General features: G+C 37.5%; 1 protein-coding gene across 1 annotated transcript in view; it reads right to left on the bottom strand.

Annotated features, from left to right (window-relative positions):
* Positions 1 to 18,330, bottom strand: part of STRN3 (striatin 3) — a 63,300-nt gene that overhangs the window by 44,199 nt on the left and 771 nt on the right. The window lies entirely within an intron of this gene.

Below are 18,330 nucleotides of genomic sequence, written 5' to 3'. Positions count from 1 at the left end.
CATAAACATGGTGCTTAGGGACATGGATTAGTGAGGGGCTTGGCAGTGTTAGGTTAACAGTTGGACACGATGATCCTAAAGGTCTTTTCCAACCAATAAAATTTTGATAATTTGTACTCCTCTAGTATCTAAAGCAGCAATTGGGCAATTTCACAAGCCCAACTTGTTACTCCAATTTTCACTAGTCAAGGAGAAGACAATACCATATTTCAAACATTTGGAAATTACACATTTGTAAGAAGTGTTACACAAACACTTCTTACAAAAATGAAACCAGAACTACTTTAATAATTATCATCTAAGGAAGGTTATGAGAGCTCATATGCTCTTTGACTTGAATGAAGTTCTCAACTCTTTCAAAAATTCAGGCTTTCTGTAAGTGATGGTCTTCACTTCTATCAGGCTTCTTACATTGGCCAGCACCCTTTTATAATAATTTGACAGCTCTTAGTTGCCAGCACAACTGCTGGTCCTTAGTTTCATATTTACTTTGCTGATAATGAGTGGAAAATATAGCTGTGATCATAGACAGAGGGAGGCATCTGCCTCCTAAATGCTCACTGCCAAACTATTTCTTTTTTCTAGAAACACCCCTAGAGTAGTTCACCAAGCAGAATCAAGTCTCCATATTTACTAGGTATTGCCTGGATCCCATAGTTTTCAAACAGACAAGTTAACGAGCTAAGTTGAAAATCAATATACTAGAGAAAGTGTTATAAAAATTAAAACCCCCCCAAAATCCACCCTAAATTTTTTTCAAAATTGTTTTATTACATGGGTAAAAAGTAACAAGTTACTTATGCAGAAGTTAAGAGCTTGATCTTTAGACATATGAACAATCAATTTAGACCTCAAGGCCACTTCAGCCATCAAGACCCTCAATGCAAAACCAGAAGTAGTATCACTGCAGATTTGCTGTATGAATTAAACAACTTGTTTCCTTAAGTCTTGAACTGAAGTGTCAAAACTGTCACCTGACTTACTGCATGACGATGAGCCGTAAGAATGAGGGCACAATTTCCCAACACCAGCTTTTTTGAAATGCAGTAAATCTCAGGTTCAATAAAAACAGATCAACAGATTAGTCTCCCTCACCAACTTTGGTTTAATACACAAAGGCAAACACTTAAGAAATGCTCTCTACATAATACAACTTTATCTATCCTTTGATACTCCTTTCCTTTGAAACAATTCCTAAGAGAGCTAGATTTTATATAATTTATCATTATACTGATGATTAAAGATTAATTGGCACTAAAATTGGGAAACAAACGGCACAGAACAATGTGGTATTCACCCTCCCTCCCAGTTAAGACAGAAATCTTTCCATTGTCTTAAACCAATTTGTAAGTCCCCAGGCTGATATTAAGAGAAGCAATCCTCCTACTCCTCCTCCTATTTCTGTTCCCTCTAGTGTGCTGACTTAGCTGCTTCTGCTGCTACACATTAAGTCTACTGAGGAAATCATTCTATTTATTTTTTACTCAGTCCTGAATTACATCAGTTTCCTGATCCTACTCTGTATAGCCATGGGAGTACTTAGGCTGGCACAGGGGATGCAAACAGGATACCGAAATAACAACTCCTTTCAGTGACAACACAGTCTTAGATCAGGCTAAACTGACCATGATATCATAACCTGCATATCCAGGGCACAAAAGCTGCAAAAACAAGAGCACAGAGACTAAGAAAGTCAAACACAAGACAAGTCCTAACTCTTCTGAAAGACAAATTTAATCAAAATATATTTTTGCACGATGATTTCTTAATGGGGAGAAAACATTCCACTATATAGAATATGTACATAACACTAGTTCAGTAAGCAAAATATGGCCTCTCACAGCTTTTTTTTAAAATACAAAAAATTTAAATCAAGCTAAATTTAGCTGTGTACATACTCTGTTCAAATATTTTCCCCCATAGATGGGCCTGTGCTTCAGAGTCTTCAAACAAGCTCAACCAGGAGCTGCTTTTTCAGGTCAGATTCCTCCTCTTCTACCAGCCTGCCCATTTTCATATTTATGGTATCGATCTCTAAAATCCACTAGCTTTCCCAAAAATTCAGTGAAACTTGATGTCTCTGGTCTCCCTCTACACCTTGGCCTTCAGCTGTAAATCAGAATACTACCACATGACCTTGCCCTGTTTTATTATTAAAGTGAATTCAGGGAGCTCTGAGAAGCAATTGGAGTGACAGACACTTTGCATTTGTGCAAGGATGCATGAAATGCCTGAAACTAGGCAAGAGAGAATACAAGGATAAAAAGAATTACTGAACAGCTACTTGAATAGTATGGATATCACGAAAAAGATTTGTCTGAGGTTAAGTAACTACAGAATGCACACACAGAAAGGAACAGATTAAAATTTTGAGATATAATATTCTAGACTTTGCAAACTTAATGTTGTTTTAATGGTGTGTTGCAGTTCAGACGTACAGGCACTATATTTTTAGTTGGGTTTTTATCTTTTAGGCAGGAAGTCTGACCGTGTGCAAACAGGCAATAGTCTTTCATGCAACGAACTCCAAGATTTGAAATAAGAAACTGAGGTTTTCCTTGAACAGTAGGAAAAAGTAAATCACTGATTACGCTGACACTCCACATCTCCCTAGCATGCAATTACACTGCTTGATCAAAGTGTAACAGAAGATTTAAAGTAGTTTACTGGAGAACTTCCACATAGCTTTGAATTATTAAAGCCCCCTGCATTTCATACAGAAGCTGATAAATAAAAATTTAAATAAAAAATATTTTCTGGGAAGAAAATGAGGATTTATTGCTTCTTTTTAAAGAAGTTTGAAAGGTCCTAGAACTTCAGAATTACTGCTCTACATTTCATACAGCATTACCCATAACACCAACATTCAGATCAAAATTGCATTTTATTGCCTCACCTGCACAGAAAAGCCTGACTTTGACAATCTTTACATAGACCAAACATTTTTCTCTGAGCCACTGAGGACAAAGGAAGGAAGTTATTATAAATTTGGCCAGGTAAGATTTCATACATATCCTAAAGGTTATATAACAACTACATACAGGTTTTCAGTCTTATTAATAAATCCTGATAGGCAGTATTTGAAATATTTGTCCAACACGTTGAACCTAGCAAAACATATCAATGGAAAAAGGCGCAAAACCTGAACCATAAAGCATGTAAGACGTATCTTACACTGCTGAAACATTAACACTTGCCTGCAGAATTCAAACAATCAAATTCTAATGGATTTACCAACATAGGAACACACTCAGAGTATGTTTTCTTTGCATTTCACTTATACATATTAACTCTCAAACTCTAGAAGTGTATTTCAAAAAAAGCCTGCTATACATAGAGCAATGCCAGCTGCAATGCAATACACATGCTTTGTTTTTCTAAAGTCCATTCAGACTTCAAGAAAGGAGGAAGCAAAAGCCTGCAGTATTTTTGGAAGAAATGAATACACTAAAGCAGCTTGGATATACATAACCAGTATATGCATATATACATACACACATAAGCAACTGCTTATCCTACCAGGGCTTGTCACAAAACTCAACACAATACTAATATTTATATTTTATTTTTAAAAGGATATTTTTAAAATCACAAGATTTCCATCACACAAAAAGGCTAACCTTGTATTAATTTTTAGATGTTTATTATGCCAAAGACAAAGCAGAACACTGTTTTGGATACTAAAATCTGGAGGTGGAAGGTTTGACTCATAACAGTAATTTGAGAGTGGACACACCTGTGCAGGTACTGGTGTTCCAGTTCCCATTTACAAAAGGGAAATATACAAATACAGTCTGAAACTTCATCTCATTGAGAACATCTAAGCCATCATTCATAGAAAAGCATGAAGCATATAGAAAGGTTTCACTGTATCCTTTCTGATGTGATTATGTCTATACATAATTATACATTATTAGAATTACAATTAATCCTTAAACTGTGAACTGATGACTGAAAAATACCTTGACTGCCCTAAATAAGTATTTAAAAATATAAATCAATCTATATTTTGCCAAATAAAGTCTTAAGCAAGATTCTCTGTCTAGTAAACTGTGCAGTGAGATAGGTGTCACTAATCATATAAGGATCATACGTGTTTCAAAGATATACCACTTTCAAAGATTCTGTAGAATTAAAAAAATATAACTGGAAGACTTATATTAGAAACATCAGCTCTCATAAGATAACCGTAAACCTTTACTTCATAAAGTAAGTCCATGTTTAAGATAAGGAAAAAAATTCAACAGCCACTTGAAACATACTAGTGCACATTTGAACAAGGGATGCAAATAATTTTCTAAGGAACCTTATGAGCGGTAAGTTAAACAGCAGGTCGGTACCTGCTGCACTTAAAGGAGCAATGGCATTGGGATGTTTCCTTCTTTTTCATACATCTTTTCCATTTGAGCTGAAGATCATGTCTTGCTCCTCAACTTTTTTCAAAGACCCATCTGATCACTTTCTGATGAAAGGGATTTCCTGGAGCATTTCCCCTACGAGGAAAGGCTGAGTGAGCTGGGACTGTTCAGCCTAGAGAAAAGACTAAGGGGGCACCTTCTTAATGTTTATAAGTATCTTAAGCAGGGGATGCAGGGGGAAATGGCCAGCCCCTTTTCAGTGGTCTGTGGAGACAGGACAAGAGGCAATGGCTTCAAGTTGGAGCACAGGAAGTTCCGCACCAACATGGGGAAGAACTTCTTCACAGTGAGGGTGAGGGAGCCCTGGGACAGGCTGCCCAGGGAGGTTGTGGAGTCTCCATTTCTTGAGATATTCAAGACCCGTCTGGATGCCGACCTGTGCAATATGAGCTGGGGAGCTGCTTTGGCAGGGGGGTTGGACCCGATGATCTCTCAAGGTCCCTTCCAACCCCTATGATTCTGTGGTTCTACGATTCCAAATCACTAGAAAAGTGACATCCTTGAGCAACTGCCCAGGTTAACCTGCAGCTTAATGACACAACTGACAGGTGCAAGAGAACTAACAAAATGCTCCATCCTACCCTGTCTCTGTTATCCTTCTCCCCACACACCTGATGATTTCTGCAGGCAATTTATTTTAGTAGCATTAAAGAATCCTCCACTAGCAAATTTACATTTTATTTTGTACCTCACATACGAAGAATCACGAACATCAACAATCAAAGCACACCCAAGATCCAGCAAATTTTAGCAGAATGCCATTAAACAGCCATAATTATTTCTTTAATCAACTGACAGTTAACAAGAATGCTTGAAGGTACTAGACCACAAGCAGACAAAATATGCTCACTTTGATCCCAAACCCCACTCATTTTTACCTCCAAGTTATTCAATCTTCAACAATATCAATATAATTCTGAAAAAATTACAATCTTACCAAGCAAGTATCAAATTGAATGCCATGACTCAAGATATTTTTTACTAATCAAACACTATTCCATGAAGACTCTGCGTTCCTTTAGCAGGTTGAATAACCTATGAGACACGTTTGAACATAAGCTCCCAAGGCTCTGAGGCAGTTATGTTTCTAATAATAATCAAAGAAAGGTCTGCAAACAAATGTAAATTATATACATATAACTAAGTTTACTTTAAAATTAGAACTGTCTGAAAACGTAATTATCCTTCCTCATGAAACTATGCACTTCCTGAACAACAAGTCATGCAAAATAAAACTAAGAATCCTACATCTATTTTCTTAACTGACAACTGACTTGCTATGGGACTTTAACTCATTTCACATCCGTTTTTCCAATAAATAAGAATATTGGTGTTCACATGCCTTTTACAGGCAAAAAGTTATATAGGATGTTAAACAGCTTTACATATCAACATACAGTCACTTTCACTGGGACTATACAAAACTGCCAGAACCCAATTTATGCAGTTTAATGCTCCAATATGTACTTCGGTCAATGCCAAAACTTAACCTAAAATACATTCTATATTCCTCTCCTGTCAGTGTTTATCAAACCATCCAATAGGTCTCTGCCATGATATTCACAATAGCATGAATATCAAAGTTAGCTTTTGTTAATGTCCAAAATGTATCACAGCTGAAAACCACAAACACACATTACCAAATCAAGCAAGAGGAATATACTAAGAAAAACCACAGCACAAAACCCAGAACAAAAAACCACAAAACTCCCATATTTCTTTAACATTCAACAGAGCAGATGTTGAGAGCATCTACCCCAACAAATCCGTTTCCTTAATGTATCCTTCACAAGCCTACTACTTTCACTATCCTAATAACTTTTATGAAGTCGCATAATCTGACACAAAATACTGGGAATAAAGGACATCACACATACTGTGTTTTTGCAGACTCAATGCTAAGTTCTTCCTTTTCTACACAAACTAGCAAAAACACCCCCTTTTCATAGATGAAAATAAATTATTAGACTACTGTTCAGTTAAGAAATCATTGAAGTTTTGCATTTTTAAAATCAATTAAGTTTGGGTATTTCCCAAATGTCTGTGCTGGGGAAAAAACCAACCGCACAAACAAAAAACCTCAAACCACAATTGCACCACCAATGGCAAAAGGAGTTCTGCCAAAAATCAGGTTCCAACTTTAAGTGCTCCTTCGCTCAATTAACAAGCCTGGATATAGTATTTCCTCATAAACTTTCTATTTTGGAACATTTTGTACATTATTCGAGTCCAAAATGCTAAAGGGAAGCAAAGCTTGTGAGCAGTATCTTCTCACTGGACAAAACAAATACAGACACAGACAAGCTTGGAGAAAAAACAGTCCCATCACCAGATATGAAAATCAACAGCAAAATACACTGTAACCACAGCTTAGATTGTGTTTTAACCACCTGAGAAATACTCTTAACCATTACAGCTATGACACCGCAGAACAGCAAGTGCTTTGAAGACACTCAGCATCATCACTGACGTAGGTTTAGTCATAAAATTTTCTACCGAAAGTAATGCTAAAATAATCACTAATAATTTTTCACTCTGCTTTGAAGTCTCTGAAGTAGTGTACTGTGCAGACCCATACTCTCATGTATATTGACCCCATCACAATAATCAGATGTTCAAAATGAACTGTTGAAATTGCTTGCATCTTCTGTCTGCATTACTGAAACACAGATATGCACTCGGGTCAAGGCAACCCCTGGTAAAATTACAAGCTGGGGGATGACAGGACTGACAGCAGCCTTGCAGAGAAAGTTGGGGGTACCAGTGGATTAAAAGCTGGACATAAACCAGCAAAGTGCACTTGCAGCTCTGAAGGCCAACAGTGTCCTGGGCTGCATCAAAACCAGCACGGCCAGCAGGTTGAGGGAGATGATTCTGCCCCTCTACTCCACTCTAGTGAGACCCCATCTGGAGCGTTGCATTCAGCTCTGGGGTCCCCAGTACAGGAAAGACATGAACCTCTCCGAGAAGGTCGAGCGAAGCGCCACAAAGATGACTAGACAGGCTGAGAGAGATGGGGTTATTCAGCCTGCAGAAGAGAAGGCTCCAGGGAGCCCTTTTTGCATGCTTTTAGTACCTAAAAAAGGGGCTCATAAGAAAGATGAGAAAAAACTTTTTAGTGGGACCTGTTGTGACAGGACAAAGAGTAATGGTTTTAAGCTAGAAGAGAGTAGATTTAGACTAGGTAAGGAAGACATTTTTTCTGATGAGGGTGGTGAGGTACTGGGACTGGTTACCCAGAGAGGTGGCAGCTGCCCCATCCCTGGAAACATTCAAGGCCAGGTTGAACGGGTGTCTGAGCAATCCAATCTAGTTGTACATGTCCCTGTTCATTGCAGGGGTGGCTGGATTAGATGACCTTTAAAGGTCCCTTCCAACCCAAACTATTCTATAAGGGTGCATAGACAGGTCTGCAATTTACACACAATGCTACATATGAATCAGCACAAAGTACTGCAAAACACAGACTTAAGTGCAGTGCAATCAGAGCAATTGTGAGAGAAGTTCTTAAAGAAAGGTTAGAATTATTTTGCAATTGGGAGTTGTAGAATTTACACCACAAAAATTTTTGTCTATTTTTCTTCTGATTTTAGTTTTTCAAGAACAGCTTCTAGCCCCGGACAGCCATACTCAACAACCCACCAACAAAGCACTAAACTACTGTACTTAGATACTGGCTATCAGTAATCTGATCAGGTCTTTATTTTAGTTAACAAAAAGGTCATTGCCTTTCCTTGCAGAAACTACATACGTTGAGTACATTTCACCTATTACAGCACAGATAGCACTGGCTTCCTTTTCATTTAAGACAGCCATTCAATTCTATGAATACACAATATTAATCTACAGTACTCCTATGATCAAATTCCTGCTTACTACTGCAGTTTTCTCCATAATTGGATTAGAAAGCACAAAGCCAAAGGAGTGATACTGAAAATACGCAAGCTACACATTGTAAGGCTGCATGTACTTGCACACACACACATTTTACTGGAATTTAATTTGGAGAATATGCTTTTTCTATCCAAAGTAGGCAATATATCGCACTTTTTCTTTTCAATCATACAATTATGATAGTCACATGTGACCCAAGTTGCCAGAGACTTGGTTTTACAGAAGAGCAGTACAGTCAACTAAAATACATCTAAAAACTCTCTGTCTTTCAAGAGGAAGACAATAGCCTAGCTTTTCTATCAGGACAACTGGAATGGGGACACCTAGGAAAACATGTTTTTGAGGCAAGAATGATGCAAATAAAGTTGATTTAAAAGTCAGGGTGATCAATTAAAACAGTGTGACACTTAAAACATAATTCATTTGGTTAGTCACATACTGAATCAAATTCTTCAGTCAAGATTTAAAGAAACACCCAAAATCCAAACAAAACACCAACAAAACAGAAAGAAAGAAATGCCCTAGTTCCCTTAGTAGTTTGTTCCAAGGGTACAGTTCTTCATTTCATGCCTGAAGTGGAGGTATGGAAAGAAACAAACTTAACAGCAGTAGATTATACTACAGAGTAACAGATGGCTTACTTTGAAGCCACTACTATTTCTTCTGTATCTTCATATAAAAAGGATTCATAATTTTTCATGGCAAAAAAGTTTTTTCAGTGTGTTGCACACTCATTGTCTAATTATTTCTTTGGCTGTTCTACACAGAAAAAAGCAGTTAACTGACTTCACATACATATCTGGCATGCTATCCACACTCGCTTATTGAGATAATTACATTTTTTTAAGGTGAAGTTCCAGTCTGCTCTGTCATACCCCTTAAATTCTAAACAATTTTCTACTTTAAATTAAAAAGCAACTGAATTCATATTCTACCTCTCAGACTTATTTTTGATTGACCAACAAGACCTAATTACATATGGATAATTTCTGAAGATACTATTTCCAACCCTGAAATTGTTTTTATGTTAAATTTTCAACATTCTTTTCAAAATTACTAGTAAAGAATAGGATATTATATTGTAATGTTGACCTTGCCAGTTCTGCACAGATCACAAGACAGAAATCACTTCCTAATTTCTATATTTATAGCTTTCACTTATAAAGCCACAGATCATTCAGGGGTTTTATGAATTTCTTCTAGCAGGAAACTCACAGTGATCCTGAGGAATGCAACTCAGCATGTTTATTTCAGTACAAGTTCATGTTCAGATGCTGCTTCTCATTCCGTCACCACCATCTACAGTTTCTACATTTCTCCTAAACCCATGAAATTTGCAAGTAACATGTTTTAAAAACCCACAAAAAACAACCCAGAAAATAATTACACTCCTCAGTGTGCTTTTGGGACACATATGAGCTACTAAAAAAAAAAACTCATCACTTTAAGCAGTAATACTAATTATATACTGATGGTAACACCAAAATCCAGTATTTGATAAAATATTTTTAATCTTTACTGTCAGCATCACTATGATGGCACACTATTTCATTAAAAAGAAGTTACACTATAAGGTTATACAACTAATAGTGAAGTGCCACGGTTAGAGCTTTGTTAGACAACACTAAATAGAACTAAAAATATTAATCTCATTCTCTTCTGTAATTATTACTAGCACTTGTAGTACAAAAGCACAGAAATCAGAATGAAGTTGTACACTTCATAGTATGGCAGGTCCTTACAATCACTACAGAGTGGAAAGGGAAGGAAAAATTGCAGCATTGCAAACATCCTCATGAACGCACATTTCCTTTCCAAAACCAGGAACATATAGTTATTATTTAGGAATACAAAAGGGAAAAGTAGTAATCCACAGCAGACTGAACAGTGACCTAAACTGACCTACCCAGACTGTTATAGTGATGAACAGTGATGTCAATGTTCATCAGCTGCAGGTCAATAACACACATTTCCAAGGAAAGGACAGAAGAAAGCAAAACTACTGAAGTGTTAGAAGTAGAAGCAGCCATCATTACAGAGCTTAAAGAGCTTTACATCATTAAGATAAAGGTTAAGTTGACAGTAACAAAACTGAATATAGTCAAGTTCAAGAAAAAAAAAAAGAAAAAAGAATACTACAGATCAAATAGAAGTGTGTAAGATACACTGCAGAAAGCATAAGAGGAACTGGCACTCTGCACTTAGTAAGCGTTAAGCTAGCCTCCTGGCGCATGATATCAGGGCCAGCATCACTAATTTTCACCACTTTATCAGACAGTTAGCACAGCCACTAGTCCCTGCCTTCTACCAATTCAGCTGCGTGAATCTTGCTAAGGCTATGAAACAGAATAGGTCTTATAAACTTGTAAACATGTTTACATGTTCTCCTTGAATGCTTCTGACAGTTCTGTTTGTCCAAGCAGGATCTCCTTCCCTCTCTTGGGGTCTCAAAGTAAATCCCAAGATTCTGTTCCAGCACACCATGGTCTGGGAGTTACAGCAACTTATCCTCAAATAAAGCAAACAATTTATAGTTTCACAGCTCTTGAATCATCAAGTTTTAAATAGTTAAACTCATTTGGCCATTTCTTTGATATACTAGTATCTGAAAGACAAGCAAATGTACTGAAGCTGTCTGCTGGTAGACTTAAAATCAAGGAAAAGATCATAGTATTCACCTGGAAAATCATATTTTGAGATAAATACTATTTTACATAGAAACAAACCACACTTTTGAGTTAAATACTAGAATCAAGCATTGTCCACTTTCTCATAGTGGTCACTGGTATGAAGCCAAGGGGGGTTGGGTTTGTTTGCCTGTTAGGTTTTTTTTTTCTTGTAGAAGGAGTATTAGAGGATCATCACGCTCAGACTGGGTAGCAGTTAGGGAGTGACCGTATTTTGCGTGAAGAGAAATGGGGATGAGCAAATAGGAAAACAACAACTTTACAGTAAGTGACCCATTAAAGAAAAAGCAAAGAAGAACTTCAGGCATCTGGAATTTCTGAAGTTTTGTCCTTATTTCATGATAATTTCCATCAGCATTAAGAGAACCAGAGTTTGCAGAAGGTTACAGCCAACACACAGAATTTTTCAACACAAATATATGCATAATACCTTCAAAAAGCCTAAGAATGCTCTCCATGTCTCAGCAACTTTAAGTGGAATTTATCCTTAACACAGAAAAAAATATTTTTACCCTTTATTGCTAACAGCAGGTTAACTCTAATCAGACATTTTAATAAAAATCCTATTGTGGCAGAGAAAACTACAGACTGCTTCAATTCATGCTGTAGGTGACTGGTCCTGAAGAACAGCCAACTTCCTAATTACCTCTTCATACCCCTCAGAGTTGCACAGATGAAAGCAGAAGACACCATTAAACTCAACATCCTGCTGAGCCATTGCTTAGGGTAATTCAAAAACAGTCTGAGTGACAAAAAGTAACAATCAGATATGCAACATTCTTGCAGGTTATAAGTCTGCCATGAAGATTTGTTAAGTCAATGAAGGATCCAACTTCCTTAGCCACTCCTTTCATAATTTAAAAAAAACCCAAGATATCACTTTCTCTCAACTTCTTAAACTACAAAAGGATGTACCACTATCTCAAAACCTAGTTTCAGCGTGAAGTAAGTTATTATACCACCAGATACTTTACCCCCCACCCCTGTAAAGATATTGGTGAATCTGTGAGAAAGTGAGGTTTCTCACAGAGCCTTTAAATATACATAGGTGTGATGGCAATGAAACTCAAATAAAATACATGTCTACTCTTAAAAGAAAGTGATTCTTCACAAAGTAGTGTTATATAACTTATCTGCCACATACTTTCAGTTTGTGTCTAAAAGAAAACCTCACCAGCGTAACTGTTATGAAATAACAGTTTTGTGCACTGCTTCCCAGTAAGAGCAATGTCATTCCAAATAACTGTGAAAGAGCAATTATTACACAGTAAAACACTTTTATCCTGAGTGTTGATAGAATGGGAGTTATTTAGGAACAACATTCCAGAAAAAAAAAAAAATCTATGTAAGTATTACACTGATCAATATCTTCCCGTACAAAAGCCTCATTGCTATCCAGGTAATTCAATGTCCCACATTCTGTTTTGCCCCCCTGAGGTGAATACTGCAAGAAAAACACATAGAAATATTACAGATCTAAATCAGCTGTTTAAAAAGTAAAGTTAGAAGAAAGACACAGAGAAGTGAAAACACGGGGGGCTTTTTTTGCAATGAGTACTCTATTCACTTACAGCCAAAACCAGTATCTCAATTTTATAGAGAAGCAAACGAAATATTAATGATGTACCCATCTTCCTTTGCAGGAGAAAATCTCCTTATTCCTATTTACCTAGAACGAGAAATCTCCTTACTTCAAATCTGTGTGTGTATCTTTTCAGATAAGCCCTGCTATATAGCAGCCACTTTTTAATTTACAATTAGGTCTTCTCTGCACAGGTTATTCACCCACTAATCAGCACATTTTTAATTTGGAAGTCTTGCAAAGAAACCTATGAGGAAGGTAGGACTTTCCCCTCCATACAGAAGAACAGACTTTCAGCCTTCAGCAAACAGGCAACTAAATTTCTGCTAGAGGCTATCTGCCTCCTCAACAGCTTATGGAAAACCACAGTAGGGAAACCCTTGATTATGTCTAATTGCCCTGTACCTAAAATACACAGCACTCTCAATTCAGTGCTTTAAATTGCAAAAGGGACTTTACAAAATACTTAGCTGTTTTTACCACTAGCTTAGAAAAATCATTAATGAGAAGTTTCTGGGTTTTTAACTTCTACACAGATGCTATTTAATACTGAAAAAAAATATTATAAAACAAAGGTATTAAATATTCAGACTCTATGTGAATAAACATTTATTTGAGGTATTCCTGCACTCCTGGTACAGCAAGCACATTAACAGCCCACACAAACAGGAATTAGATATTTAGATGCATGTGTTACCCACATGTCATGGCATTTACAAGTATCACCAATATGAATGTTGATCAACTTTTTACAACCCACTTAACCAACATGGACCAAAAATAAAATTAAGTATCCTTTCTTTTTTTCTTTTTTTTTTTTTGAGGACCACTTTAGTAGTTAGTCAAGCTTAACTTCAGAATAAATACTGAAATACACTTGTAAGACCCAATGAAATAGCAGTTTATCGATTATGCTTATTTTCCAACTTCAACCCTGTATCAATAAACAACGCCTGTGGTTTAAACACACTGTGCATTTCACAACTACTGCATTTGCACTTCCCACCTGGAATCTTTGAGTGTTTTGTTATAATTAACGCCCCAGTATCAACCAGGATTTTTTATTTACACAAAACAGCAAAACAACATTAAGTGTATTTTCAAACAATCAAATGAATGCATTTCAAGCTACCTCATTGGTCATGATCATATAAGAATGGCTATGTTTGGTCAGACCAACAGATCATAAACCTCAGTATCCCACTTCTAACCACAGGCAAACAGGCAGCTCCATGACAGTAGTATAAAAACAGAGCAATAAACCTCAGAAAACATTCCAAAACTCTAAAAACCTCTGAATCAAATGCATTCTGAGACAGAGGTAATATCTTTGAATTTAGACACCACCAAGGACTTTTCTTTCACGAACTCATCCAAACACTCCTTGAACCAAGCCCATTTTACCACCTACAACAGCCCACTGCACAAAATTCCACTAATTCCTGAAAAGCCTTTTTTTTTTCTGAAGATAATGAATTTTACTTCATGCTTCCTAGCTGCTGACCAAGACACACTGATCCTTTCCTTAACCTAATGACCATTCTACAACACTCGTTACAGCTTTCATTTCCAATCCATCATCAAAATAAATTGTTTGCCAAAGGAAAGGTGAAGTCCATGCTATCAGAAATATTCTTCCTTCAACTTTGAGAAACATTCCTGATATTATACCCCTCTTCAAAGCTGCAACAAAGTAAAACAAGCTACACACACAGCCAAATATTTCAGCAATTGATTTTTGCTACACTTTGTACAGTGCATAAGTGTATCTACACTCTGAATATGGCCTCATCTAGTTCATTATGTAACATATTTACTTATGTTTACATATTTACATGTAGAGTACCTAATCTAGATAATCACTTTTTAAAAAGAACATACTATTGGGATGAATTCTGCAGGATTTACAAGGTTGCCGAAGTTCATGAAATTGCTTTAATGACCTGGTCTCCAACTCCCTAGAAGAAGGGGCTGGGGGTGCTGGAGGGGGGGAAGGGGAGGTTGGTTTGGTTTTTTTTGAAAAGCACTTATATAAAGAGCACAAAATGTTAGACAACAATGTCACTGAATAGCTGGGGAAAAAGAGCATTTTTAAAATTAGATAAACTAGAAACTTCAGTTGTACGTAATTAAACCCATCATTTTATATGATAGAAAATGTAGGAAGAAATATATTATTCTCTATGCACATTTGACTGACTTAGGATGATGCAGAGTATTTATACTGAAATAGTATGTACTTTGTTCTGAATATTTATGTTTCTTAATTATTCTTCCTATTCATTAGTACATTTGGAAGTAGTATCTACTGGCAATTCTCAACACATTGAGTGATTTTGAAGTATCAGAGTACTCAGTCTCATTTTTATCTAGTTCAGAAAACATGAAGAAACTGCACAATTGAGACCTTTATTCCAGCCAAGCATTATCAGCCTGTAAGCCCCCAAAGCGTATTTGGGGGCCAGTTTTCCCTCAAAAGTTGTAAGTCTTTCTACGATACTCCTTTTTGACACTTCATCTTCCTTCTCTGAGAGCTTTTCCCATCTATGTTTCTTTTATGAGTCTACAGAGCCACTTACATCCTAAAGGAAACAATTATTTCTAACAAAAATGTAACATCCGACAATATGGGCTCACTGTAACTCCTTTAAAGTGCATAAGCATCTTCGAAAATATGAACTGAATTTATCTCAGTATAGCAACTACTGACATCAAGGTCATTACATTGACAGATCAAAGTTAGTTACAATTACATGATATTGTTACAGCAAAAATCATTCTTTTAGTTCACTGGAGAACAGATCTAGCCTATTACTTTGAGCAGTCAACTCTGCACAAGTCCAGACTGTTTCTTTTCAGCACAGCAGCTATTCTAGAAAAGTTACTGTGGCAGACAGTGTTACATGTGAAAGGAAAAAAATGTGCTACAGTTCAAGTACTGCACTCCTGATATTTGACATTACTGCAGTTGATACTGATCTGCACACACACAGAATAGGAAAATAATTATGCTGCTTCACTTGTGCATGCAGACAGAACAGTCACACCCTGAATAGCTGGAAAAGATGGTGTAAAATTATTAGCATTTAAGACTCAAGGTCTGATGTGAACATAGACTTAAGCCTACTAGTACAGGACATCTTCATATCCAAAGGGTTGAGACCCTTTGTCAGTCATTACATCTGTGGCATAAACACCAAATGATGAAGTAACATGTAATTTAAAATAATTACAAAAATATGTCCCATAGACAGGTAGAACAATAGACAAGACTATCATTACAAGATCCAAGACAGAATAAACTGTTACTGTAGATCATCTCCCCCTGCACCGAACACTCTTACTACGGGTGGGCACTTCTTCCAGTCACTTGACTACACAAGGAAAAAAAAAAAAAAAGGAGGGGGGTAGGTGAGGAAATCACTCAGGAGCCCCACTAATTTCATACCACAGATAAGGAAGTCTTATCACAGATATCTTAATCTTTGGAAGAATAAAAGACAAATTCAGCACAGATAAGCAAAATCACACACATTGCTAAGTCATTTGGTATTTCACGTATTTATATAGAGTATCATTTACAAAGTTATCTACTTAACAACTGCCGGCACTGAGAAACATTGTTTAGAGAGTTTCCTGTAATGCTGAAAGAAGGAAGAAGTGACCTGCATGAAGGAAGTTACATCTAAATCAACCAACTCCTGTGTTTCCATACTAATTATTTATTGTCACACTACAGATCCTTTTCCCCTCCCCCCCTTTCAACCCAGGAGGCTCAACCATCAAAAAACCTCACACTTGTACATAGTATCACACAGATGAGTAACACTCCCAACAGTTTCAATGGACAACTGTTCAACTGTTGTCTACGGTCCAAATTATTACAGCTTCACTAGTCACGAAATACACTGGGCCTTTATAACTTGAGTTGCAGAACAACAACAAAAAGAACAACCTGCAGGCCTGGTAAACAGATATCTTCCAAAAATATTCTCAACACATTCCTGTACCATCTTCATCGCTCTACATTGGATATTGAAAATCCAAAGGTAATGCTCTCCACTTCTTCTAATCTGGGCTCCTAAAGTTATAAAGCCCACACATACTCATGTACATGCACTGTGCAGTGACTATGCTGTCTGTCTTGTGACCTAACACACACATGAGGTAGAGAAAACCAACACACGTATAGTCAGGGTTAGAACTACAATGGTACCTTCAGAAATAAGCAACTGAAACAGTATGGCCACGGATGACAAACAGCAATTATAAACAAAAGCACAGACTTGGCAAGAACACACCCGGGTGTCTAGAGGCCACATGAGTTCACAGCAGCACTTATTTCTCAGCTAGAGCTTTCTAAGTCACTGAACTGAACTTTACATTAGAGAGCAGAATGTGGTATTTCCTTTTAAAGTAGGCCATTCAAAAAAAAGAAAGTATTTCAAGATAACTTTGTTTGCTAACAAATGCCACTAAACTTATTTTTAAAGAGCACTATTTCACTAGGACACTAGAGAAAACAAGAAAAATAGTAAATCATACTCTGCTAAAAATGCCCTCCAATATCCAACCTGATTTTAAAAACAGCTGTTCAACATGGTTTAAAATGGTAAGTGAAGGAAACAGTGAAACCTCTTCATTTGTTTCCCTTGTTGGTGTTTTAAAATTCTTCCTTAATTATAGTTGTAACAAAAATAGTGCAGATTACATGCTTATTATAGACCTGAGAAGTCCTGGAAGAATTGACCAGGCTCAGGTACAGTTCTTGGTTCTGAAATCTGAAAGTAAATATATCACAAAAGTTGGCTGCTGACACAGTATGCTATAAAAAATTAAAATTACAGTGCAATTTGATGGAATGCTGCTTCAAGACAGTAAACAATCACTCAATATAAAAATCATCAAAAATTCTTGGGAAGCAATGAAGTTGTTTAACAGCTACGGTCTCCATTGCTTCCTACAAAAGAATTACTCCTATACAAAATCCACTGAATGCGAAGTATATGTAACCTGTAAATAAACTTGCCATAGTTCATACGTGAGTTTGGTTTTATATGCAAAACTAAATTAGGAGAGGTTTCCTTTCTGTTACTAAAGGAAAACTAAAGCAAGGGATCTATTCTGAAACTCCCAACACTTGCCCTCTACCCTGAAAGAATTATTCAATTTTTGTTCCCAAGATGAAGTTTGCACTTTTACGTGTATTAAAATGACCATGCTGAAGACCCATCAGCTCCTCGCTATTCTTCAGCAGTTGTTTCACCCATACAAAACGTCCAAAAACAGCAGACAGAAGGGAAATGAGCACAAGCTCGACCTGTCTCAAACCAGCGCGTCTGGCCAAGTCCCTTACTTGAGATTTTACCTGAACACCCTTTCCCCGTCCTCTCCCTCCTCGGCAGGCTGCCACTCCTGCCTCTCGGCAACACCTCCTTCTCCCCCTAGACACCGCTCGCTAAGCTTCGGGCAAGCGCCAGCCCTCCCAGGCCCGCAGGCTCTTGCTCCCCATAACCCGCACCCAGGGCTGAGAAGGCCGCCGGCCCGGGGAGCCCCGGAGTCATTGTGCCGAGGGAGATGATCGCAGCTGTCAAGGCGCAGGTCTCCCGGCCGCAGGCGAGCGGGGAGGAAGGTCAGCAGCCCCGCGCCGCGGCAGCGCCCGCCCGCCCTTCCCCAGCCGTCCTCCGGGTCCCGCAACTCGAGTCCGGGCGAGAGGCCTGCGGAGCAGGGGCTGCCTACGGAGCCAGGA

The sequence above is a fragment of the Gallinula chloropus genome, assembly GCF_964237585.1.
Source record: "Gallinula chloropus genome assembly, chromosome: 4".
NCBI lineage: Eukaryota > Metazoa > Chordata > Aves > Gruiformes > Rallidae > Gallinula > Gallinula chloropus.
The sequence above is the reverse complement of the archived record's forward strand: the minus strand, read 5'-3'. Positions and strand labels throughout refer to the sequence as shown.